General features: G+C 43.8%; 1 protein-coding gene and 1 pseudogene across 1 annotated transcript in view; one reads left to right on the top strand and one right to left on the bottom strand.

Moving 5' to 3' along the window:
* The window catches only part of CACNG3 (calcium voltage-gated channel auxiliary subunit gamma 3), an 83,781-nt gene that overhangs the window by 15,854 nt on the left and 44,079 nt on the right, over positions 1 to 23,848 (top strand). The gene's annotated exons all lie outside the window — the stretch shown is intronic.
* On the bottom strand, positions 12,399 to 12,496 carry LOC115504628 (annotated as a pseudogene).

Here is a 23,848-nt window from a genome sequence, read left to right on the forward strand (position 1 = left end):
GAAAGCAGGACAATAGCCTACTTCTAGAAAAATCCATGGAGACAAATTGAGTGACTACACACATTGGTTAAAATTTTAAACTGTCTTTTAAAAAAAAAAAACCTGGATATTTGATTTTTGTTATGTTTTTTGAGTGGCATATTTTTCTTACTGTATTTTCTTAAAACACTGGTAACATACAAGTAACACAAAACGCATTCTCAATATACACTTTTAAAACAAAACAGGCCAGGCAAGCTTTCCTCTGTGCTGGATCCCCATCACTGGAATCTCATCCCCTTGCCCGAAAGGACTATTACTTCCAGTTTGGTGAATTTGTAATAAATATCATTTCCCTGTCTTTGTGCTGTACTGTGTGAAAGAGATGGGAAAGGGTGTGTTTTTCTCCTCCGGTTCAAATTCTTCACAATTTACTCAAAAAGCTTTTAAAAATTATCTTATAATTTATGAAGGCATTTAATCATGCGCATTATGTTTAAAATTAGATCATGTAGAGGCGCCTGGGTGGCTCAGTCAGTTAAGCATCCGACTCTTGATTTCAGCTCAGGTTTTGATCTCAGGGTCATGAGTTTGGGCCCCGCGTTGGGCTGCTCGCTAGGCATGGAGCCTACTTAAAAAATTAAATCATCCAGAAGGGCTTTTAATGACAAGCATCTGCCTCAGGGGTGCTTACTCCCCCTACCCCAAGTTCTCTTCCTCAGAGCAAGATTTTTGTTTCCTCTTTAACCATTTCTGATTTGGTTCTCCCAGTGGTTACATCTGTATGTCTAAATAACATGTTTATCCTCTATTTCTTGATTTACAATCTATCGACTTCCTGCCATAATAGAGGAGGATTAGCTAAATCACTCCACCCTCTGTATTGATTACCTTTCCAATTTCTAAAGATAACATAAATCTTTATTTCTTTCCCCATCCACCTTGGATAGAATGTCTCAGCTTCCCCTTTCTGGAATGACGGTGTCCACATTGTCCCTTCCACTCACCCATGTCTGTTAGTTGTATTTTTACTTTTACATTGTCAAGAATTCATTCTGTTTGCATTTTGTTCTGTATCTATGCCAGTGCCTCCCATGCTGGGGCTACAGGTCGATTCTGAAGTTTGAAAGCCAATGAAATTATTATGATTAGGTGGACAATGTTCAGTGCAAATCTAAGTTGTTTTCTAGGATTTCATTTTCCTTTTTGTGGTTTCAATGTCACAGTCTCATAGCCATTCAAAAAAAAAAAGGTCCAAATGGAATCTTTTTTTTTCTAACACTTAACCAGTTGTTCAAAATCATGCCATATATTTATCTGCATTGCACTGTGCTTTTTGGTACAGTTTTCATTTTTCTTAGAGTTTCTGAGTGACTCAAAGGGTTTCTTAACAGGTTATTTCAGAGCAAAATTGTGCTTTTTAAATATAAGTCCTGTGGTGGAGGAAAGAACCTTCTGGAAAAGCCATTACCTACGCCCCTCCTTTTTTTCTGCTTTCCTAGTATAGTGTAGTAGTTAAGAGCTCACCTCTACAGTCAGGTTGCTTGGGCTCACATCCCAAGGTCAACAGTGTATAACAGTGCACGACAGTATACCAATGTTACTTAACCTTTCTGTGTCTCTTTCCTCATCTGTAAAAGGGAGGTTCTTATTGTACCACCCAGAGGTTGCTATGGGTATTTGATGAGCGAGTATCTGTACAACACATAGAACAGTGTCTGGCACTGGGCAATGTCTGCCCATGTTCGTAGTTCCGTCCACAGCAAGGAACTCTCCAGGCCATGGTTACCACTATTCTGTTGTCCCCTCACCCTCACAAATCTTCGCATCTTTGCTTTCTAGGAGCAAAGCCAGTGATACAGCTGACGGAGATCCTACCAAGGAATCAGATTCATGGTCTCTAGTGACACGTCTTTAATTTTTTTTAATGTTGTATTAATTTTTGAGAGAGAGAGAGAGAGACAGTGAGAGAGAGAGAGACAGAATATGAGCAGGGGAGGGGCAGAGAGAGGGGGAGACACAGAATTCGAAGAAGCCTCCAGGCGCTGAGCTGTCAGCCCAGAACCCAACTAGTGATCTTAAGCCAGGTTCTTTTCATACTGGTTGATGAGGTGGTCAAAATTTTAAGAAATGTGTATTCTAGAATGTCCCCCAGATAAGCCACACTGAGGAACCGTTAGTTCCATTAGAATCTTGATAGATAACAATAGCAGGTGCATACTGAGTGTTTGCATGCATTATCTCACTTAGTTCTCTCAAGGGCCCCATGGGGTATTATTATACCCATTTTACTGATGAACAAGGGGAACTCAGCATAGTAACTTCCAAAGTCTCACAGCTAGTGAGTGGTAGAGGTGGGATTCAACCCTGAGTCTTTCAAATCTGACAACTGAGATCCTTAACACTGTTGTGATAGTTCAGTGTTCTCAGAGCATGTGTTGTTAACTCCAGCGGCTAAGGAAGGCCTCCCAAGACCATTTCATGGCCACGAGTCTGCAAGGTCAAGACTATCTCAGAGCAATAATTAGATGTGATCCGCCTTTTTCATTGTGTTGACATTTGCACCAATGATGCCAAAGCCAGCAGTGGGTGACACTACTGGAACCTGAGCTCGAATAAGGCAGTAGCACCCATCCACACTAGCTGTCACTGTGTTTATCACCATCGCTGACTCACAGTGCAAGAAAACACTAGTGTCCCTTCAAAGTGTCCTTATTAAATTTTATGAAATCTCGGGGCACCTGGGTGGCGCAGTCGGTTAAGCGTCCGACTTCAGCCAGGTCACGATCTCGCGGTCGTGAGTTCGAGCCCCGCGTCAGGCTCTGGGCTGATGGCTCAGAGCCTGGAGCCTGTTTCCGATTCTGTGTCTCCCTCTCTCTCTGCCCCTCCCCCGTTCATGCTCTGTCTCTCTCTGTCCCCCCAAAAAATAAATAAACGTTGAAAAAAAATTTTTTAAAAAATTTTATGAAATCTCAAGCCTTACATGTAACAACATGGGAAGCACACAAAAGCTCTTCACTGGCTACACTGCTGGTCTCCAGCAAAGGCATTTGTGCAACTGAGTTGTGTGCTGAGCTAGCTGCTTTTTTTTCCCATGAAACACCACATTCACTTGAAAGAATGACTGACAGGCAAATGATGGTTATTTGGTCTTGGATATTTGGCAGACATTTTCTTGAAAATGAGCTAAGTGATCCTGTCACTTCGAGGAAAGCCACTGATGGCATTTGTTGCCAAGGGTAAAATTCAAGATTTCAAATGAAAATTACAATTTTGCTTGTATCTGCCCCTGTGAGTGAATGTGATTTTTTTTTTTATATTGTGTCAAGAAATGTGCCAATTTGGAAGACCCGTGTAACTCAGTGAAACCAGTATTTTCTCAAAGAACCAATGCATCATGTTAAAAATTATTTCTGGGGGTGCCCGGCTGGCTCACTTGGTAGAACACATGACTCTTGATCTCTCAGGGTCATGAGTTCAAGCCCCATATTGGGCATGGAGCCTACTTAAAAAAATTATCCCGGGGTAAAAGATTTGGTCAAAATACAGGATTAGAACAAGATTTAGTGGGTAAGAACATGAAAAGTAATTAATATGGTTTCAGATTCCACATAGTCACCAGCCTTTAAGAAATCAGTTCTTGTTGGGGCGCCTGGGTGGCGCAGTCGGTTAAGCGTCCGACTTCAGCCAGGTCACGATCTCGCGGTCCGTGAGTTCGAGCCCCGCGTCAGGCTCTGGGCTGATGGCTCGGAGCCTGGAGCCTGTTTCCGATTCTGTGTCTCCCTCTCTCTCTGCCCCTCCCCCGTTCATGCTCTGTCTCTCTCTATCCCAAAAATAAATAAACGTTGAAAAAAAAAAATTAAAAAAAAAAAAAAAAAGAAATCAGTTCTTGTTGAGTTTTGGTGTCATATCAAAGAAGAATATCCACAATCATGTCTGAAGGCTATTCAGATACTCGTGTGTTTCCCAACCACATATTTGTGTGAGGCTGCGTTTTCTTCCTGTGCTTCGACCAAAACATTTGGCAGCAGGTCAAATACAGAAGTAGATACGAGAACCTGTCTTCTATTAAGCCAGACATTAAAGAGATTTGCAAAAATGTAAAAACAAACAGCACTCCTCTACTTTTTAGGGGGAGGGAGGGTGGTAAATATCGCTATTTTCCATAGAAATATGTTGTTTGTATTAACATGCAGTCGAGTTTAATATTTGCAAAACGAATTTTAAAATAAATATTTCTAATTCTCTGAGTTTTATTTTCCGAAACAGGAAATACTGGTAAATATAACCCACGTTAACAGCAGCTCAGTAATTTGGACAAATAGAAAGGGGTCCTGAGATCAAAAACGTGGAGAATGGCTGCTACAGCTGTTATTTTAATTTTGTTGACAAACTTCCAGTGGCTGAGGAGAGAACCTGAAGGAACCATTTTCGTACTTCCTTCAGAAGATTTCCTTCTAGTTGTGCCTCATCTTCCCCACTGGGAGATGAACAGTCCCCTTGGCGCGTTCCAGTCTCTCTGCTCTGAGTTCTCTTTGGCTGCAGCTAAGCTCCACCATTGTTGCACCACCACTGGGATGTAAGAGGCAACGTGAGGTTCCAGCAAGCACTGAAAGCAATGTCTTTGATTAAAATGCAACCCTGCTGGTAGAACGCCGACAAGGCCTGGAGGATTCATTGCGCCTCGTGTCTTGTTCAGGACACCAACAAAGCTCAGCCACGACTCCACAGAGAGCTGGAGGCTCGGGATCTGTGAGAGACACCTTACATGTGACACAAAGCAAAGCAAGCACAGGAAACAGAGCTGAGTCCTCAGGTTTTTAGCGGATGGGGGCTTAAATGTATAAACTGTCTACCTTCTACCTATAATTAAGGACCCTGTGCGTGAAGATGGAGAGTTTAGGGGAGGGAGGGTGCTGCCAGGCCTCCAGAGAACAGACATTGCTCCTGGCCGGTCCCAGTGCTGGGCCCTGGGAAGCAAAGTGAAATGCAGAATCAAAGGGTATTGAGGATGCTTCCAGGAATGTCTGTTCCTGCTGGTTTGCTGTTTGGCCAGCCCCGCATCCATCCCCCCCCCCCCTTTCTGATAACAGTATTCAATCTACTTTGGGGGGCTGCCCCATCGCTCTATCATTCTGTCCTTTCTGTCCATGTGGCTTGAGTGGCACCAACCCCGGCCTGGCTCTCAGGATGAGCATGTGACCCAGGAATAATCTTGAAGATTATCATAAGGTATCAAGAGTTTATGCCAAGGCAGTGGTTCTCAACAGGGGGTGGTTTTGCCCCTTGGGGACATTAGTAATGTCCGGTGACATTTTTGGTTGTCCCGACTTAGGTAGGGGTGTAGGCAAGCACTGGCAGGTGCTGGGTGAGGCCAGGGATGATTTCTAAGCGTCTTGCAATGCACAAGACAGTTCTCAAAGCAAAGAGCTTTCCAGTCCCCAGTGTCAACAGTGGCAACTGGGGTTGAGACACCTGACTGAAAGAAAGATAATGAGAAGCCATTGAAAGGTTTGGAGCGGAGGAGTGATGTGGTCTGAACTGACATTTTTTTTTTTTTTTTAAGTATAGTCAGGTGCTATGTGGAAACAGATTTTAGAGATTTAAAAGGGAAGCAGAGAGATTAAGCCACGGGGCTATTACAACAACCCCAGTAAGAGAAGACTTTAGAAGCTTCATCTGGAAATGCATACTTAGAAATTGTCAGTGGCAAAATGTGAAAATACATTTGTGAAAAAAATTTCACATTTTGGGTGTGAAAAATAAGAGAACGGAACCAAAGACAAAGCCTTTCAAGCGACCGTGTATAGAAGTGAAATAATAATGACAATATCTAAACACTGCTTGAGAATTTATGTGCCAGCTACTAGGCTAAGTAATTTACGTGATCACATTTGACCCTTTTAACAATGCTTATCGTCCTCATTTTACAAATAAGACAACATAGGAACCGGAGAGGTTAAGTAAGTGGCCCAAAGTCACACTCCTAGTTATTATCTGAGGACAGAGTTTGAACTCACAACAACACGACTCCGTGGGTTTTTCCTTTTAACCCACCAAGCTGCTTCCTCCCTGGGCTGAGAAGAATCTTCCAAAATAAAAATTACGGGGCGCCTGGGTGGCTCCGTCATCTCAGATCATGATGTTGCAGTTCATGGGTTCGAGCCCCACATCGGGCTCTGTGCTGACAACTCAGAGCCCAGAGCCCAGATCAGATTCTGTGTCTCCCCTCCTCTCTCTCTCCTTATCCCCCCGTTTGTGCTCTGTCTCTCAAAAATAAATAAACATTTATTTTTTTAATGTTTATTTATTTTTGGGAGACAGAGAGTGTGAGCGGGGGAGGGGCAGAGAGAGAGAGAAAGACACAGAATCTGAAGAGGCTCCAGGCTCTGAGCTTGTCAGCACAAAGCCCGATGCGGGGCTCGAACTCAACAAGCCGTGAGATCATGACCTGAGCCGAAGTCAGGCGCCCAACCGACTGAGCCACCCAGGCATCCGAAAATAAATAAACATTTAAAAAGAACTAGAAAAATTACAATTCTCTAAGAGCTGAAGGATGAAGGGGAGTTACGAGAGATTAAGGAATAAGGTGGTTGTTCCAGACAGAAGGAACAGCAGGCACAGAGGTCTCAGGGCTAGAGAGAATATGGACTAATAGGGAAGCCTAAGCATTTAGTAGTGGCTAGAGGCAGGTTTAAATTCACAGGTGGGGTGAGTCCCGAGAATAGCAGGAGCCATTCAGATCTGGGAAGGTATGTTAAGTTTATCCTGGGAGCAAAAGGAGCCCTTTGGAACATTTACAATGTAGTTTAAAAATCTGATATGATAAGGTTTTCATTTTTTGAGGCTCATTCTGGCTGCAGTGTGGACAATCAATGGAAGAAGAATATCTGAAGGCCAGTTCAAAGTCCTTCATGCAGGGGCACCTGAGGTAGCTCAGTGATTAAGAGTCTGACTCTTGATTTCAGCTCAGGTCATGACCTCACAGTTCATGGGGTCAAGCCCCAATAGGACTCTGCATTGATACTGTGGAGTCTGCTCAGTTTTTCTTGCTCTCCCTCTCTCTCTGCCCCCTCCCCACCCCTCAAAACAATAAAATTTAAAAAAAAAAGTCCTTCATGCAATAATCCAGGTTCAATGATGGATTTCCCCATTGGGGAAGTGGCAGTGGTGACAGAGACATGGGAGATGCTTAAAAGCTGGAATCAACAGAATTCCCTGTTAAACATCAAGGACAAGGGAAAACAAGATCAGGGGACTCCTATGTTTCTAGCTTTAACCTCTGCATGGATGGCGAGGCCTTCTATTGGTGGAAAGTTTGTAGGGGGAGCTGGTAATTAGGTTTTGAACATGATGAATTTACAGCTTCCCATCTAACGTTCGAGTGGGGGTGTTAAGAGGGCCACTGGATGCACTAATGCTGAACTCAGAAGGGATGTTTTATCTAATTTCTTCCCCATATTCATCCTGTATTTTTTGATCAGGAAACACTCAAACACGGACATTCCAACCCCTGCTAATTCTATCACAGACAGCCAGCGAAAGGTTATTAGATGAGGTGCCATGTGACGGAGTAACTGATGTTAAAAGTCTGAATGCAACCTCAGGAGGTCATTGCCAGTCTAATTGGGCACAGATAGAGTTTACTGGGTCATGGAAAGCAAGTCGTGTGTAACCATTGTTTCAGCCCTTTATCCTTTCATTTCTGATTTATCATCCGGTTTTGGGTGAACATTAAAGAATCTATTCATAAATGGTGACCTTTTGAAATTTGAAATGATGGTCTCAGCTAATTTCCATTCCAGCCCTGGGGCTGCTGCTTGAAGGTCATGAGCTTGAAGCTCCGAACTTGTCCCTAGTCTGTGCTCTCAACCAGTATTTGGAAAAGGGCAGTGTTGTCTTCATCCTTAAAAGTGCCCATCATTTGGATGAAGGATCGTCATTCATAATTCTGTGACCACACACTGAGGATGAAAATGTACTAAGTGCCGAGTTTGTGTTAACAGCAAGACCCAACTGTTCTGGCGAATTTGGGAACATATTGTCTGAGCTCATAATAGGATAATAATAGTGTTGTATAGAATTCATTCAATTGTAAGTGACAGAAAACCCAATTCTAATGGTCTTAAGAAAAAAGGGACAGACAGACGACATTCAGAGAGATCTCTATTGGCTCAGGGATCAAACTCACAAGTACAGAATTTCTCTTACCATTCTCTTCTCTCTTCCTCTCTGTTGACTTCGGTTCATAGTAGCACAGGAGTGGGGCTTTGTAAACTGTCCCCGCATGCCCCGAGGGCAAGGAGAGACCCAAGAAAGAGGCAGACCACTACAGATTGGAAGGTGGTAGTTTTAATAGGCAAGGGAACTTATACAAGGCTTGTCTTGAGCCGGCCGCAAGACAAATTATTCTCTTCATTGCCTGCCGGAATCGTAAAAGTTTACTTAGAGGCCTTATAACTGGGTTCAGTCACATTTTCAGTCCAGAAGGTCTCAACACCACCTTACTCTCTCAAGGTTATGTCCTTGAAAATGGCTTCCACTGTGGGGACAGTGAGCAGAGCATACATTCCAAAGGTGGGGGTGGGGGTGGGGATGGGGGTGTGAGGAGCCTCCAATTGCCTGGGTCCAGTTCCTAAGTCAACTGGCAGCCACATCCTCTCAATGACCTCCTCCAACAATGAGAGACTCACGGATACAATATGTATGAGAGCAGCTCTCAGGGTTAGATTCTTCTATGCTTGAATCCAGCATTAGTGTAGGAGTGTCTTTTGCAGCAGGTACAAGCCTCATTTCATTTCATAGGCTCTGATTAGGTCACATGTCCATTACTGACCCAATCACTGTAGACCAGAGGTCCCACGGGGCTGATTGGCTCAGGCCCAGTCTTTTAACCTTGGAGTAGGAGAGGCATAGATCCCCAGAGGTAATTATGATGATAAACAACAAACATTATTGATTAGCTAGTACATGTTGGGCACTGTTCTAAGTGGTATGCTTCCTGTAACAACACTTTGAGTTATCCACTGTTGTTATCACCCTTCTAATGATGAGGAAAGCCAAAATACAGTGAGGTTAACTAAACTGCCCAAGGACCCACAGCTGGTAAATGACAAAACCAATGTACAAAGAGCCTTTCCAGAGACCCACAGATGGGAAGTGATGGAGCCCCAATGCAAATTAAGGCAGCCTCTAACCACAGCCTGGGCTTTTAACCCTAAATAAGGATCAGGTCACCAGATGTCTACCTTCACTCAATGCTTTACGATTACAGAGCTTTCATCCATGACTTCATTTTTCCTCCCACCTTTAGTAACGACACAAGACTTGGGAGCATTATCCTCATTTTCTGGTGAGAAAATTGAGGTTCAGGCTGAGTGGTTTGCCCCAAGTCAAACATCAAGTAAACAGAGGAACAAGAACTGCAACCATCCTTTCTGACCCTGCAATAATGGAGCCTAAGAGCTTAATAAATGTTTGGGAAACCACAAAGGCCTGGAAACTCGTATTGGGCTCATAGCAAGCTAATCCTGAAGGCTTTATACCCCTCTCCCGCCTCCATGCTACTTTCCTCCTGTGTTTGTTGTAAGCAGTAGGAAAATACCAAGTACTTGGACACAAAGTTGCCCTAGATATTTAAACTGCAAATTACACTATTTATGAATTACGAAATAGTTCATCCACATGGAGTTGAATTATGACCTTTATCTTTTATTAAATGCACGCATACACACACACATACTAGAACTGTATCTGTTTCTGGATTTTCTATTCTTTTCTTTAATCTGTATTTTTATTTCTGAGGCTCTATCACTCTGTTGTTTGAACTAATACAGCTTCATGAGACTCTTAATACCGGAAGGTCATGTTCTCTCTTACCATGCTTCTTTATTAACATCTTCTTCGTTCTAACGTTTTGATTTTCCCTGTGAATTTTCTGACCATTCTATCAAGTTGCCAGGAAAACTGGGATATTAATAAAAATTTAATTAATAGACTTATTTGGGCACAATTGACCTCTTTCAAACATTGAGTCTTCCCCCATTTAAAAACATAACATATATCCCATTTATTAATGTTTTCTTTTATGTATTTTAGAGAAGTTCCATTTTCCTCATTCAAGCCTGTATGTTGATTGGGCACATTGTTTGTAGGTAGGTTTTATATTTTTGGTTACTAACGTTAATGGGTGATGTTCTCCAAGATATTTTCTAAGTGGTTAGTATTACTAATATAGAAGAAGCTAGATCAGTAATTATCTATTTGTAAGTTGCTTGAACTTGGTTAGCGGTGCTATCTGCAATGTAATTAATTTAATCTGGTTTTTCAGGTAAACAATCATATCATCTGCAAATAGTAGATAGAACTTTTTCTCCCCCTGCTGTTTTTCCTTTGAGGCTTAGAGAATAGTCAAGGCTTAGTTGGAGGCTTAGTTAAGTAGTGGTGATGCTCAAAGGTCACCTTGCCCTGCTCCTAACTGTAATTGTAATGCTTTGCAGACTGTGTTTCTCAAAGTGTGGTTGCAGATTTGGATATAAATCATAGAATTTGTACAAAGCTGGTAATCTGCCTTTTAGCAGACTCCTAGGGGTGATTCCTGCTCCCCCTAAAGTGAACAGCTAGCTGCTCCAGGGTTTCACCGAGAAGCCTGGCATCTGCTATTGGCATAAAGTGTTTTCTTTATCATGCTCTGGAGTTTCTGTCACTATGTAGCTAAGTAAGAATTTTAATTGGGCATGAAGGTTTCCATTTTTGGGTATCTATTGACATGGCTAGTTTTCTCTCCTTTGGCTGGCTCTAATAGGCAAATTTAGTGCCTTTCATATTAGCCAACTATCTTTCATTCCTGTGATAAATCTGTTTGAGACATACTTAATTTTTCATAATGCTGAAATAGATTTGCTAATATGTATATAGGGTTTTTCTCTGTATTTGTCAATGAAATTTGCCTTTTTGTGTGCTCCTGGTGTCAAGTTTTGGAATCAGAGTGGTAGTAGCTTGATAAAATGATTTTCTATGCTGTGACGTAGATTCTGCAGCATGGAAATTTTCATGTAAAACCTTCTGGGCCTGGGGCTTTTTTGAAAGTAGTTCTTTGATAACTTCTCTCATGTCTTGTCTATATTGGGACTTTTTCTGGAGTCATTTTGTTGTCTAGAAAATCATTCGCTTCATAGAAACGTATAAATGTTTTAGTACAGAGTTGAACAGTGTGATTGCTTACAATTTATTTTCTTTCAAATCTGTCTTATTTCCCCCTCTATTTTCTCATTTATTTCCAACTGCATTAATAGTTGGCGTTGTTTCTCCCAAGACTGTGCCATTAAGTTGTCTTTCAGTCTTTGGTTTTAGGCTTATGAGTCTTTATCTCTTTCTGGTATGTTATGTATTTTTTAAGAAGCTGGGAAAAGCTGTTGGAAGGTAGCTAGCCAAATGCCATTTTGAGCAACATGTTTTTGCCCTTGGGACTTTTCAACCCAGATTTAAATTTGCTCCTTGTTCAGGTTGGTGTGTGTTAATGTGAAGAGGTCCTTTTAGGGGTCCTAACTGTCATCCAGCAAAGCCACTAGACCTCCCAGCTAAGTGTCATCTTCCAGGGTGATTGATCAGCTTTGCCACTTCAATTTTTCACAGTCATCAATCACTGAAAAGGAAACATTGAAGAACACAGCTCTGTGGTAGGGAATTAGCTAAGCATGATCGCCATCAGGAGGTTTGTCTGAGTGGAAACTCACTTCGAGGTCAATGGGCTCCCTGGAAAGCCAGATCCCATAACACTGGCTGAGTAAATGCTCACTCATGTATTTCACACTTACTGAGGACTTCCTCTGGGTAAGGGTGGCACTGAGCAGGTCTGAGACCAGCAAAGCTGAAAAGGTGTGACCCCTTCCCTCAAGGACTTGGGAGTGTCAAGAAAAGCCTATTTTATGTGATCGCCTATAGCACAAGCTTGTCTCAGTCAATAGAGCGTGTGGCTCTTGCTGTTGGCATCCTGAGTTTGAGCCCCACGTTGAGTGTAGAGATTACTTAGATAAAATTATAAGAGTAACATTTGTTTACTCTAAGCAGTGAAACCATCTAAAAATAGAAAGAGAAGTAATAATATGCCCTGCCCGACTCCCACTCTGTCCCCTCCCTACCTCACTCCAAAGTGACCAATGTCAACAGCTAGATGTGTTTCCTCTGTATCTTCACTCTCGAAACGCATACGTACATGCACACGGTGGGGGAGCGGCATTGTTTGACTTTTAAAATTGAATCCACACTGGAGATACTGGTCTGCCACTTGCTTTTTTCCCTCAATACATCATAGATATTCCTCCAGGTTTATAGGCACTGATCTGACTCAATCTTTTTAATGGTTGCATAATATTCCACAGACTGGAATCCCTTCAGTGTATTCAACCTTTTCCCTGTCGATGAATATCCACCTTGTTTCCGTGTCATCCTTGCGCAGGGCCAGGCTAATCTTCTCTGTATTGTTCCAATTTAGTATATGTGCTGCCGAAGCGCGCACTATCCACCTTGTTTCCAATTTTGTTTTGTTTTGTCCTCACTTTCAGTCATTTTTACACATGTGTCCTATATGCTGTTGCTTTTGTTTTGTAGGCTAGATTACCAAAAAATGAGATTGCTAAATCAGTAGAGGTATGGGTTTATGATCTTAATAGATATGGACAGGTTATTATCCTGAAAGATTGTAGCAAGGGGGTGGTTATCAGGAAAATGTCTTAATTATTAAAAGATACCCCCCCACATACACACACACATACATTCAAAGATTTTGCAGTGAAAGGAGACCACCTAGAATGGGCTGGAAGAAGCACAAATATGAGCTCTGAGTTTCAGTTGTCCCTAGCACCCTCTGTTGCCACCACCATGCCTGCCCCCAGGGGGCACTGTTCTGAAAACAATAAAAACAGCAAAGCCATTTATTGAGTGATCACTTCACAGAAATGGAAACCGGGGACTTAGAAAGTTTAAGCCACTTACTCAAGGTCACCCATCCAGTAGGTAGCATAGCTGGGATGTGATTCCCGTTCTGTTTGGCTCCAAACCTGGGCTCTTAACCACTGTGTGGGATTTCTTCCAAGGATGCCATTGCTGGGGCTGTTTCATCAGAGCCCCAACAGTGACACAAACTCTGCTATTTGCCTTGAACAGTGGCAGGGGCCAAGCCCTGCCTCCTGCTGTGAAGGAGGAAGTACTCCTCTATAAGGTATTTAAAGTGATCTTGACCTCTGAGTAGGGCGCTTCCTTATTCAGAGGAAACTGAGTGAGCTCCCAGGACACTAGGAGCATACTTGTTTTCCCCTACACACAAATCAGAAACCATTTTTCTTCTCCCTCCCCTTCTCTCTTTTTCTTCCTCAAAACAAAGAACTGAAGCAATTAAGAGAAATGCAAAACCCTTGGTTTCACCTCTACCCATTCTCTCCTGGAAGCCATGGTAGTCATGATAGTCATGATTAAAAGTGTACACTCTGGACTCAGAATGACCTGTTTGGAAACCACTTTGTTATCCTTGAGCAAATGCCTTGAGGCTCTCTAACCTCTTGGTCTCCCTGGAAACATAACCATTCTACTCAGCTTTTGTCTTACCTATTAGAGGATCATCTCCTGGAGGACAGGTCAATGTCCATGCCTTCTTGGTTCCAGTGCTGAGGGAACCTGCATTGAACGATAATATTGATTCTTAATACCAATTCAGTGATGTTTTAAAGTAAGTTGAAGGTAATGTGGAGAAGAAAAATTAATTCCATTTCCTGAGCATCTATGTGCTGGGCACTGTGCTGGAAGTTAATAAACATTAACTCAACTCTGAAGTAGACATAATTATTTCCATTTTTACAGAGGAGAAAAATGAAGTTTAGCAGGTCAAACTTGCTAGGATTGCAGAGCTAGAAATGAATGGTGATGGTGATGATGGTGATGATGATGATGGTGGTGATGATGATGATGATGGTGATGGTGATAATGGTGGTGGTGATGGTGGCGATGATGATGATGGTGGTGATGATGATGATGGTGATGATGGTGGTGATGATGATGGTGGTGATGATGGTGATGGTGGTGGTAATAGCTATTGTTTACTGAGCATATGCTGTGAGTAGGCATGATGCCAAGAGACTTCTTTGTATTCTCTCATTTAATCCTCATGAAAACCCAACAGGGAAGCCCTATTATTATGCCCAAGGTCCTAAAAGATTAAATGACTTGTTACAAGACACTCAGTCAGTTGAGGGTTGGGGCTGGGATTTGAACCCAGGTTATTCTGATTCCTTAGAAGCATCTTTTACTTTGGTAGTGAAGGCCTTGGTGGCAGTTACTCAATTTAAACATTCAGCGTTTTGGACCACTCCCAAATGGAGTGTCAGGCAGCTATACAAGAAGGCCAGGACTTGGAAGAAGAAACCAGATTCCATCTCTGCCTGTCTTCATCTCTTCATCTTTTGGGCTCTGTGGGCAACACTTTCATTGCAAGATTCTGCATCCTGTCTCGTGGTCACACATACCGTCTGTGCTTGGGCACAGCCGGCTGTCTCCATGGAACATCTGTGGCTCACTACTACTGTGAGTGATTCTATTTTCCACACATCTCCAGCTCGTTAGAAAAGCAAGGCTCCTATTTGTTGGTGGATGTTTGCAATCTGAATCTGAAACACTGCAAAATGATGATTGAGCTGATTCACACTGGGGAAGAGTCTGTGACACATAAACACACACACACACACACACACACACACACACACACAAGACACCTAATTAGTGAGGACTGAGCTGCCACCTGATCCAATAAGTGCAGTAACTTTGTCCACTAAGAGGCCATCTGGCTCCTGGTGACGGTTGCTGAGCCGGGAGCTTTTCATGCAGTGATAGTGTTCCTCCCTGGCCAGGGCCACACTCCACATGTCCTCTGGGCCACCCGACCAGCTGAGGTGTCAGTATTTTAAAGAAACTCTTTGTCACCAAAGGTAGCAAGAAAGCTGAAATAAACAACATCCACCCCAGCAGACCCAGGGGTCTGCACAGAGGAAAGAGCTTTCCCCTCTCCTCCTCTATGAATATGCCTTAGAACTTCCTCAACATTCCTCCCAGATTTTCCACTTCTGGTCTTTAGCCAAATGCAATCTTTAAAAATACACATTTGGCAAGAATCTGCAAAAAAATCCCTTCAGATTGTTATGTGATGGTGGGGAAAAGACACATTTTTTTAACTCTAAAAAAAGCACCTTAGCATTTGTAGGCTTTTATAATTCTGAAACAGCTGAAATGCTAAAACTTTCAAGTTGGCAGGATTGAAACTGAAATCTGCAAAGCCGGTTCAATTTGACAAGAGTGGGAGCCTTGCATTTCAGAGGGTTTTGATGAGCCCGTGGGCCTGAGCCATCAACACAATGGGTGGCCACCCACTCGCAGGGAGCCCTTCGTGCCTGGGTCCCAGTCTCCCCTCTAGCTACCTGCAGAGCTCACTCTAAGAGACACTCCTGGCTCCTTCCATTGCCCTGGTAGCTGCTGGTAGCTTAGCAGAGTGGGCAAGGATTCAGCCTGTGGAGCCCAATCACGGATTCTACCACCTGTAAACTAGGGGACCCTATTCAAGTTACTTAATTCTTCTGTGCCTCGGTTTCCTCATCCGTGAAATGGGGCTATAATATTTAATGTATTTGTCGATTAATACCCATCTTGCTCCAGAAAAGAGTTAAGGGGGCTTTAGTTACACAAAATAAGATGGGTCCAATTTTTAAAATTGGACTAAGGGAAAAAAGGGACTGGACAGAGCCAAGAATGAGAGTGAATTGCACCTGACAATGAACTACATTCTTACTAAGGGTGGTTCATAAAGCCGCCTGTGAACCAAGCTTCCTCGCAGTCCCTTGTCTAGGGGAAACCTGGTCAACCGCACACCCACGGTGCTCAGAATACGGGAGAACCCGGTGGCCAAGCAGACCTGCAGTCAAGCCGACCTGGCTCTCCAACAGGCTCCGTGTTTTGTCCTTGAGCAAATTGCTTAATCTCTTGGAGTCTGAGTTTCTTTACATGGAATGGGGATAAAACTGTAGTCATGAGGTTATTTTGAGGGCCAAATAAAATATTATATATGAAGTGTTTAGCACAGCACCGGCCACATAGTATGTGTTTGATAAATAGTTGCTAGAATAAATAAGTTTTAGAATTTATAGACACATCCCACTCTCCTTGGTACCAAGATCAGATAAGAATATTTTCCTTCCTAAGTGGATGATGTTTCATGTCACAAAACAGAGAATCCTCAACACGGGCTGATGGCAAAGTCCCCAAAGCCACAGAGCACAGTGCTCTGTGTTGAAGTCCCGTCTGGCTCTGCCATTAAGTGGCTGTGTGACCTTGGCACACTGCTTCACTTTTCCGGTACACGGGTACCCATCTGTAAATGGTCAAAGTAATACTACCTCCCTTGGGCACCTGGGGGGCTCAGTCGGTTAAGCGTCTGACTTCGGCTCAGGTCATGATCTCTTGGTCTGTGGGTTCACACCCCGCGTCGGGCTCTGTGCTGACGGCCCGGAGCCTGGAGCCTGCTTCAGATTCTGTCTCCCTCTCTCTGCCTCTCTCTCTTTCTCAAAAATAATAAATATTAAAAACATTTTAAAAAATAGTACCTCCCTTCTAGGGTTGTTATGGAAATTAATGAGATAATATTGATAGAGCCCTTGGCCAAGTGTTTGTGTATCGTTCTCACTCAGTGACCGTGCTGGCATTGTGGACGTTCACAGCACTGAGTGATCCAGCACTAGTCTGGCTTGATCCAGAGGGATACTCAGAATACCTGGGAGATGATGAAACCTTTGCCAAATACCCTCCTCTCAGTGGTACTTCTGTACTTTCGGCGACCACCTTGTAACAATGCACTTGAAGAATGCGCTCTCTGGCAGGCGTTCAAGGGCAACTATTTTATCTTGCTGACTTAGTACAAACCATTCAGTCCTAAATAATCAAGTGAGGGGTAGAAGCGATATCCTTTAGGAGAAGATGACAAGGGGCCCTATAAGAACCTGGACCAGAATGAAAGGCCAGTATTCTCCTCAGAAAAGTTGTGTTGGCGAAAGCCAGGTACACAGGATTGAGTTATTATCATGGCATAGGGGGTCAGACATATGCCACAGAAGCATGGCATAGGGGGCCAGACAGTGCTGGGCTCAAGACCTGCTTCTGCCACTTACTGGCTGTGTGACCTGGGACAAGTTACTTAACCTCTCTGTGCCTCAGGTTCATTATCTGTCAACAAAAGGGAAGGGACAATAACAGCACCAACCTCATATGGTTGTGATAAGGATTAAACGGTTTCGCACATGTAGCATGCATTGAACAGGGATACCGGGTAGAGCCAGCCTAAGTGTTAGCTGTTATTATCACGGTCAATGACAAGGTAAGCACGTGGGGGCGACAGAGGAGACAGGCTCCTGGGCACAGGTGGAGCGGATAGGATAACCGGTACGCGGAGGTGGAAGGCATTCAGGATGAGCAAGGTGGCAGCTAAGTTTAGTGCTGGGAGGGAGGGATTTGAATATGCATGAACTGCCCTCCCGCTGTGCCAAGCAGCTCAATTTTTCAATTGCTCCTCCTGGGGAGTCATGAATGGGGAAACAGAGTCAGCAGGAATCCCCCCTGTGGGGTACAGCCTGTGCCTGTTTTCCCTGTGTTCTGGCTACCAGCTTCCCCAAACCCAAACCCAGTTAGGGGACCACAGAGAGACGTCCCTTCCCTTCGTTAATGAAACTACCTGTTTAGTTTAGTGGAAAAGATGCGATCTTTAAAAATATACATTTGGGCTGGGCGTTGATTCCGTTTTGACAGAAACAGGGACTGGTTTTGGGTCTCAGCCTGTACACAACCAGAAGTGGGGAAGAGTCCTGGCTGATTTCCTGGCGTCATTCCTGGAGCTGGTATTCTGCCTTGTCCTGCCCTCCCCTCTTCCTCTCCCCGTCCCCTCTCCCGAGCCTCTCTCTTCTCTGCCCCTCTTCTCTGGTTCCCTCTGTATCTCTCTCCCACAAATCTATATTCAGTTTCTGTCTTCCAAAAAGAAAAAGTGAGTAGAGGACAAATTGTTTAAAAGCAATGCAGCTATTTTAACAAAATGCTTTTTCCTTTGAGTCAGTCCTAAGAAATTTGGGTACAGTCTAAACCAGAATGAACCAAACAATAATCCTAAAAATGAAATGGGTTAAGGAAAAGAGCCTAAATTCCCCAGACCAGGATGGGGCACGGGGAAGGCCAGAGAGGACTTGACGCTGGTGTGTTGGGAGAAGAAACCAAACCAAGGTGTTTGATTAGAAGACCGGAAAGCTGGCAGGGAGAAAGTGAAACATTATTTCCGTTGCTTGGATGTCAAGTTTCTTCCATGCTAAACATCTGGCTCTGGAAAACGTGTGGGTGATTGTGTAGACCTGGTTTTTCAGATCTTGACCACTCTGGACATGGGTTCTCACCCAAGTCAAGAAAATACCTGTCCCTTGGATTTAAAGATCCTGGAGATGTTGGGAAAATATTTGAAATCTTCGCTGTTAGAAAGCCAGAATCTTAGTTCTGGACTCCACTCTGCCCCGACTTACTCTGTGCCCCGGAATAAATCAAGCCCTTTGGGGCCCCATCTTTACAGAACAAGAAGATTAGATGACCTTAGGGTCCCCCAACTCTGTCATACAATCTCTGGTTCTCTTGTTACTCCATTTATCCAGTTGGGAGTGTAGACTTCAGAGCTACCTTGCAGCATTTGAATCTTCCTCTATACCTGACAGCTGTGAATCTGCACAAGAGACTGTGGAACTCTTGGTGTCCTCAGTTTCCTCATCTGCAAAATGGACAATAAGGTTGTTCGCTCCACCTTCTTTTCCGTCCCATTGAAGTGAGTATATCAGAATGCAATCGAGTGAGAACAGAGGCCGCCCTAATATAAAATAAGAAGCACATCCCTTGCACATTTCAGAACTTACAGTTATTGATAATAAGATTCTTGTGATACCCTCTACAAGTGATTGAGAAATATTCTCCAACTCGGATCTGGTTCCATTTCGGTTCCAGCCTGCGAAACCTGACCCCCAGTGAAGCAAATCTATCTGCCTCGCATCAGTCAACAGATGTTCTGAGTCCCCTGGAAATCACCAAGGGAGATCTAAAGAGGAGAGGTTCTCTCTCACCCCTGACCATGCATCTGGTTCCAGGATCCACACTAGAAACATTATGGGTGGGGGAGAAAAAAAAAAACATAAAAACCTTGAATCAAAACCTTTCCAATCCTCTTGCCTCTTATCCCATCCATCTGATTCCCCAGCTTCTTCCTCAGCTGCAGGAATGTGTTTTCATAGAAAACTGTGCATGCCTTATCTCCCTTCTGAGAAAAATTTGCTGCTTCTAAAAAGATCTATTCTTCCCACAAACAGTGTTGTGCACCTGTCGTAGGTCCAGGAGCAGGAAGGCAAATCTAGGTAGTGAAACTGCGTCCTTTTGCTTATCTGAAAACTCTTCGCTTAGAGAGGGCATTGGAGAAGACACCAGGATGTCTCCCCTCCAGGCAGCCGGGCCAGCAATCCCCTTGGCTTAGGAATGAGAAATCCCCTGAATTAGCCAGTGTGAAGGGACACAACACCATCCCTGCTGGCAGCAGGGCTTCCTGTGCCAAAGCCACGGGGTTCCCAGCCGCTGTTCATTAATGCTGCCCACAGGCCAAGGGAGAAGTCTGTCTGCTCTGATGGGCAGAAGGTCCAGGTTCCAGGGCACTGGAGGAGATAATTGTCTTCATAGCCAGGAGATGCTTGGCAAGGAGGTCAAGTGACTTTATACACTCCAAAAAAGTCTAGGCAGATGATGGTGATAAAACCATACTGTCCTTAACTTCTGGCAAAACAAACAAAAGACATTTTAGAAGCAGCACGCTATAGTAGAAAGAACAATAGGGTCTGAGACCTGGAATCTTGCCAACTACGTATGAGTCCTGGTCCGGTTTATCCGGTAAAAATTGGAAAAATGATCCTTGCCCTGCATATTTCATAGGGCTTTTATGAGAATTAAATGAGATACTAGGTGTGAAAGGACTTTGGAAAATGTATGTCATTCATTAATTCACTTGTTCATTCAGATAGATACTGAGTGTGCCCTAGGCGCCAGGCACTGGGGATAGAGTGGTGCTAGGTGGTGACTGCCCTCGAGGTGGGGGACAGGTGACTGCCGCCTGAGCCTAGGAATGGTTTCTCAGGAGCGCCCTCCAGAGGTCAGGTCCTAGCAGTCCACCTGCCAGTTCAGCGGGAGGTCCAGTTTCTCTCCTTGGGTCCTTCTAAGTCTCCAGGTTGCTTCCTGGGGTCCAGATGGTCAGTCCATCTTTCTGCAGAGTCTCTGCCTGAACTGGAGCCCAGGAGATGTGCTCCCTGGAGGCAACGATGTGTCACAACTGCCACCATAGATTCTAGCTTCAGAAAGGATCCCCATTGCCGAGCCACCCAGCCTGCCTCCTGGGACAGGAAAATCCCAAATACATTCTCAAGTTGCTACTCTTGGCGCTGATGGCAGCTAGATCTCAGTATCCAGAGATAGTGCAATTTCTACCCATGCTGCTATAATCCTTTAAGGTGTGAATAAAAAAAGAAAAAAAGGAAAAAGCTGACATTTATTGAGTGATTTAGCGATTTCTGGACTGGGTATTATTCTGAGCATGTTTCACACAATATCTCATTTAATCCTTAAATAACTCTCAGAGGTGGGGCGCCTGGGTGGTTCAGTCCGTTGAATGACTGACTCTTGATTTCAGCTCAGGTCGTGATCCCAGGGTCATGGGACAGAGCCCCACAGTGGGCTCCATGCTGAGTGTGGAGCCTGATTGAGATTTTCTCTCTCTCTCCCTCTGCCCTTTCCACCACTCACGTGCTCTCTCTCTCTCTCTCTAAAAAACAAAACCAAAAACAAACAAACAAAACAACAACTCTAAGGAGTATTAGGATTAAACCCATTTTACAGGTGAGAAAATTAAGGTTTGGAGAGGTTAAGTAACCTGCTAGGTCACAGCTCTAAGGACAGCACCAGGATTTTACCTAGAGCCATCACCTCCAGCCACCAAACTCTGCTGGAGCAGCTAAAGAGAATTTTGCAAGAGGTACATCACACCAGAATAAGACACAGATTTTTTAGATTCAAGTACGAGCCTGCTCTCTGGATGGCAAGGTCAGGAGTGTTCCCATTGTCCATCAATCCATGACTGTCTTTCCCTTTCGATGACCTCACTTCCGGTCCTATCCTCCCCTGCCCCCCACCCCCACCCCAGGGGGCTTCCATATTGGGGGCAGGTACACCTTGCCTTCCCGCACCAACAGCTGGGCCAGTTTGCCCTGACAGGGCTCTATAACTTCCCATTTTTGTCTCCTTCCATAAATCTGTCCTCTGAACTTGCAGCTTTCCCAGAATCCACACATCAACTGTTTCTCTTGCAGAAAACAAAATTAAACCTCTTCCTCACCAGACACCCAGCTGTGCACAAAAATTAATCAATTATTTTTGAGATAACGCTGCAAAGGACAAGCTCAGGGGGGTGAGGCAATATTTCTGTTATCTCTGAAGACACTCCTGAACTATCCTCTGGAAAGGGAGGTTGGGCTTGCTGGGGACGCGTGCTCATCCCAGGGGTGTTTCAAGATCTACAGGCTCCCCTGTGATGCCTCTCTCTCTCTCTCTCTCTCTCTCCTCTCTCTCTCTCTCACACACACACACACCACACACACACACACACACATTAAGTGATGATTTTAAAGCATTAACCCTCCTCATTCCTTGGTGTGCATGACAACTACTGTGTCTGAAGAATGAAATTATCTGTAAACCCAGGATTATCAGAATGCCAAGGAAGGGAGGAGGGAGGGGCTGCCCGGTGCCTGCATGAGTCACCAAAGTCCCAAGCAGGTGATGCCCTGCACCAGAAAGGGCTTGGTCATTCATTCAGAGTCTGCTGGTTATTTGGATCTGCGAGTGGCCCTTGCCGGCAGCCGCCCCCCACCCAGGGACAGGAGCTGGGAGCACAGCCGGCAGGGCGGTCCTCAGTCCTGGCTACATAGAAGGTGACCCAGGGAATGCTCAAAAGCACTGATGCCCACCCCCTCCTCCAGACCCCCAAGACCCCGAGTCCTGGCTTGTTTTGAAGCTGCTCAGGGGATTGGAACGGGCAGCTGGAAAGAGGCGGCTGTGCTATGGAAAGCAAGGCCTCCAAAAACCAAAATAGAAATCCTCTCAACTTAGAAAGGGAAACAAGAGAGGACAAGGAGCAAGCAGAGCAGAAGATGCCTGTGTCCGTCCACTTACTCACTGGCTCGCTCAACAAGCGTTTTGTGAGAGCCTAGTGCACGCCAGGCAGCTGGGAGAGTCCCCCAGACTTGGCGGCCTGAACAAACGGAAACCTCTTGGAGAATCATTCAAGAAAGGAGCCTGAAGATGGACAGGAAGGACCGTGGGTCTGCAAAGTTCTAGAACCTCTCCACCCACGTGTGCCACCTTGTTCTGTTTCCCACACGTGTCCAGCAGCAAAACCCTTGTACTGAGAAGGATCTCCTCGTTGTTTTCCCAGTGGCCTTGAGAAAGAGAAGAACTGGATTTTACCCCAAAGCTGCTTGTCGCCATAGTCAAGTGGGGGTCCACAGCCTGGGCCTGTGTTTCCTTTTCTTAAGGAAAAAAAAGAAATATATATATATATATATATAATATATATATATATCTCCATATAAACCATATAAATATTGTCCTGAGTCAGTCTCATAAACCATATAAATATATATGCATATACTTAATACATATGTATATAAACATATATATAGAAGAAAAAAAAAAAAATATATATCCATATAAACTATATACATATATATGTATATACTTAATACATATGTATATAAAACTATGCAAACATAATATATATGTATGTTTAATGTTCTTTTTTACAATAGAAACAATGTATTCACTATAGAAAACTTAGGAAATAAAATTAGCTTGAAAGTAACAAGTAATGATAATCCTCATATTCTCTTAGCATAGCTATAACCCCCATCAAATATATATTTACATTTTCTTAATTTTTTTAACATTTTTATTCATTTCTGAGAGACAGAGAGAGACAGAATGTGAACAGAGGAGGGGCAGAGAGAGAGGGAGACACAGAATCGGAAGCAGGCTCCAGGCTCTGAGCTGTCAGCACAGAGGCCGACACGGGGCTCGAACTCACAAACTGCGAGATCTGACCTGAGCTGAAGCCATACGCTTAACCAACTGAGCCACCCAGGCTCATTTACATTTTATGCCCTACTTAGCCAACCCTTATTTTTTTTTTTAGTTTATTTTTATTTATTTTTGAGAGAGAGAGAGAGCATGCACAAATGGGGGAGGGGCAGAGAGAGAGAGAGAGAGAGAGAGAGAGAGAGAATTCTAAGCAGGCTCTGCACTGTCAGCACAGAGCCCAATGCAGAGCTTGAACTCGCAAACTGTGAGATCATGACCTGAGCCAAAACCAAGAGTCAGTTGCTTAACTGAGGAATCCCTTATTTTAACCAGAATGAGATTATACCATAAATTTTTTGTGAAGTACTTTTTTATTTACTAAAGCATCACGTTCATCTTTTCTACATGAACAAATGTTTTACTGCATCATTTAATGACCAGATAGTATGTCATTTTCTAATGTATCATAATTTATTTACTTCATCCCCTATTATTGGGTATTTAGTCTGCTTCCAGTTAAAAACAATACACACACACACACACACACACACACACACACACTGTTGTAAATAAATTCTCGCGCACGTTCAGAATTATTTCTTTATGGAATTTTTAGAGCTGAGAACACTGAGTTAAAAGATGAGCATAT

The sequence above is a fragment of the Lynx canadensis genome, chromosome E3, assembly GCF_007474595.2.
Source record: "Lynx canadensis isolate LIC74 chromosome E3, mLynCan4.pri.v2, whole genome shotgun sequence".
Lineage (NCBI taxonomy): Eukaryota > Metazoa > Chordata > Mammalia > Carnivora > Felidae > Lynx > Lynx canadensis.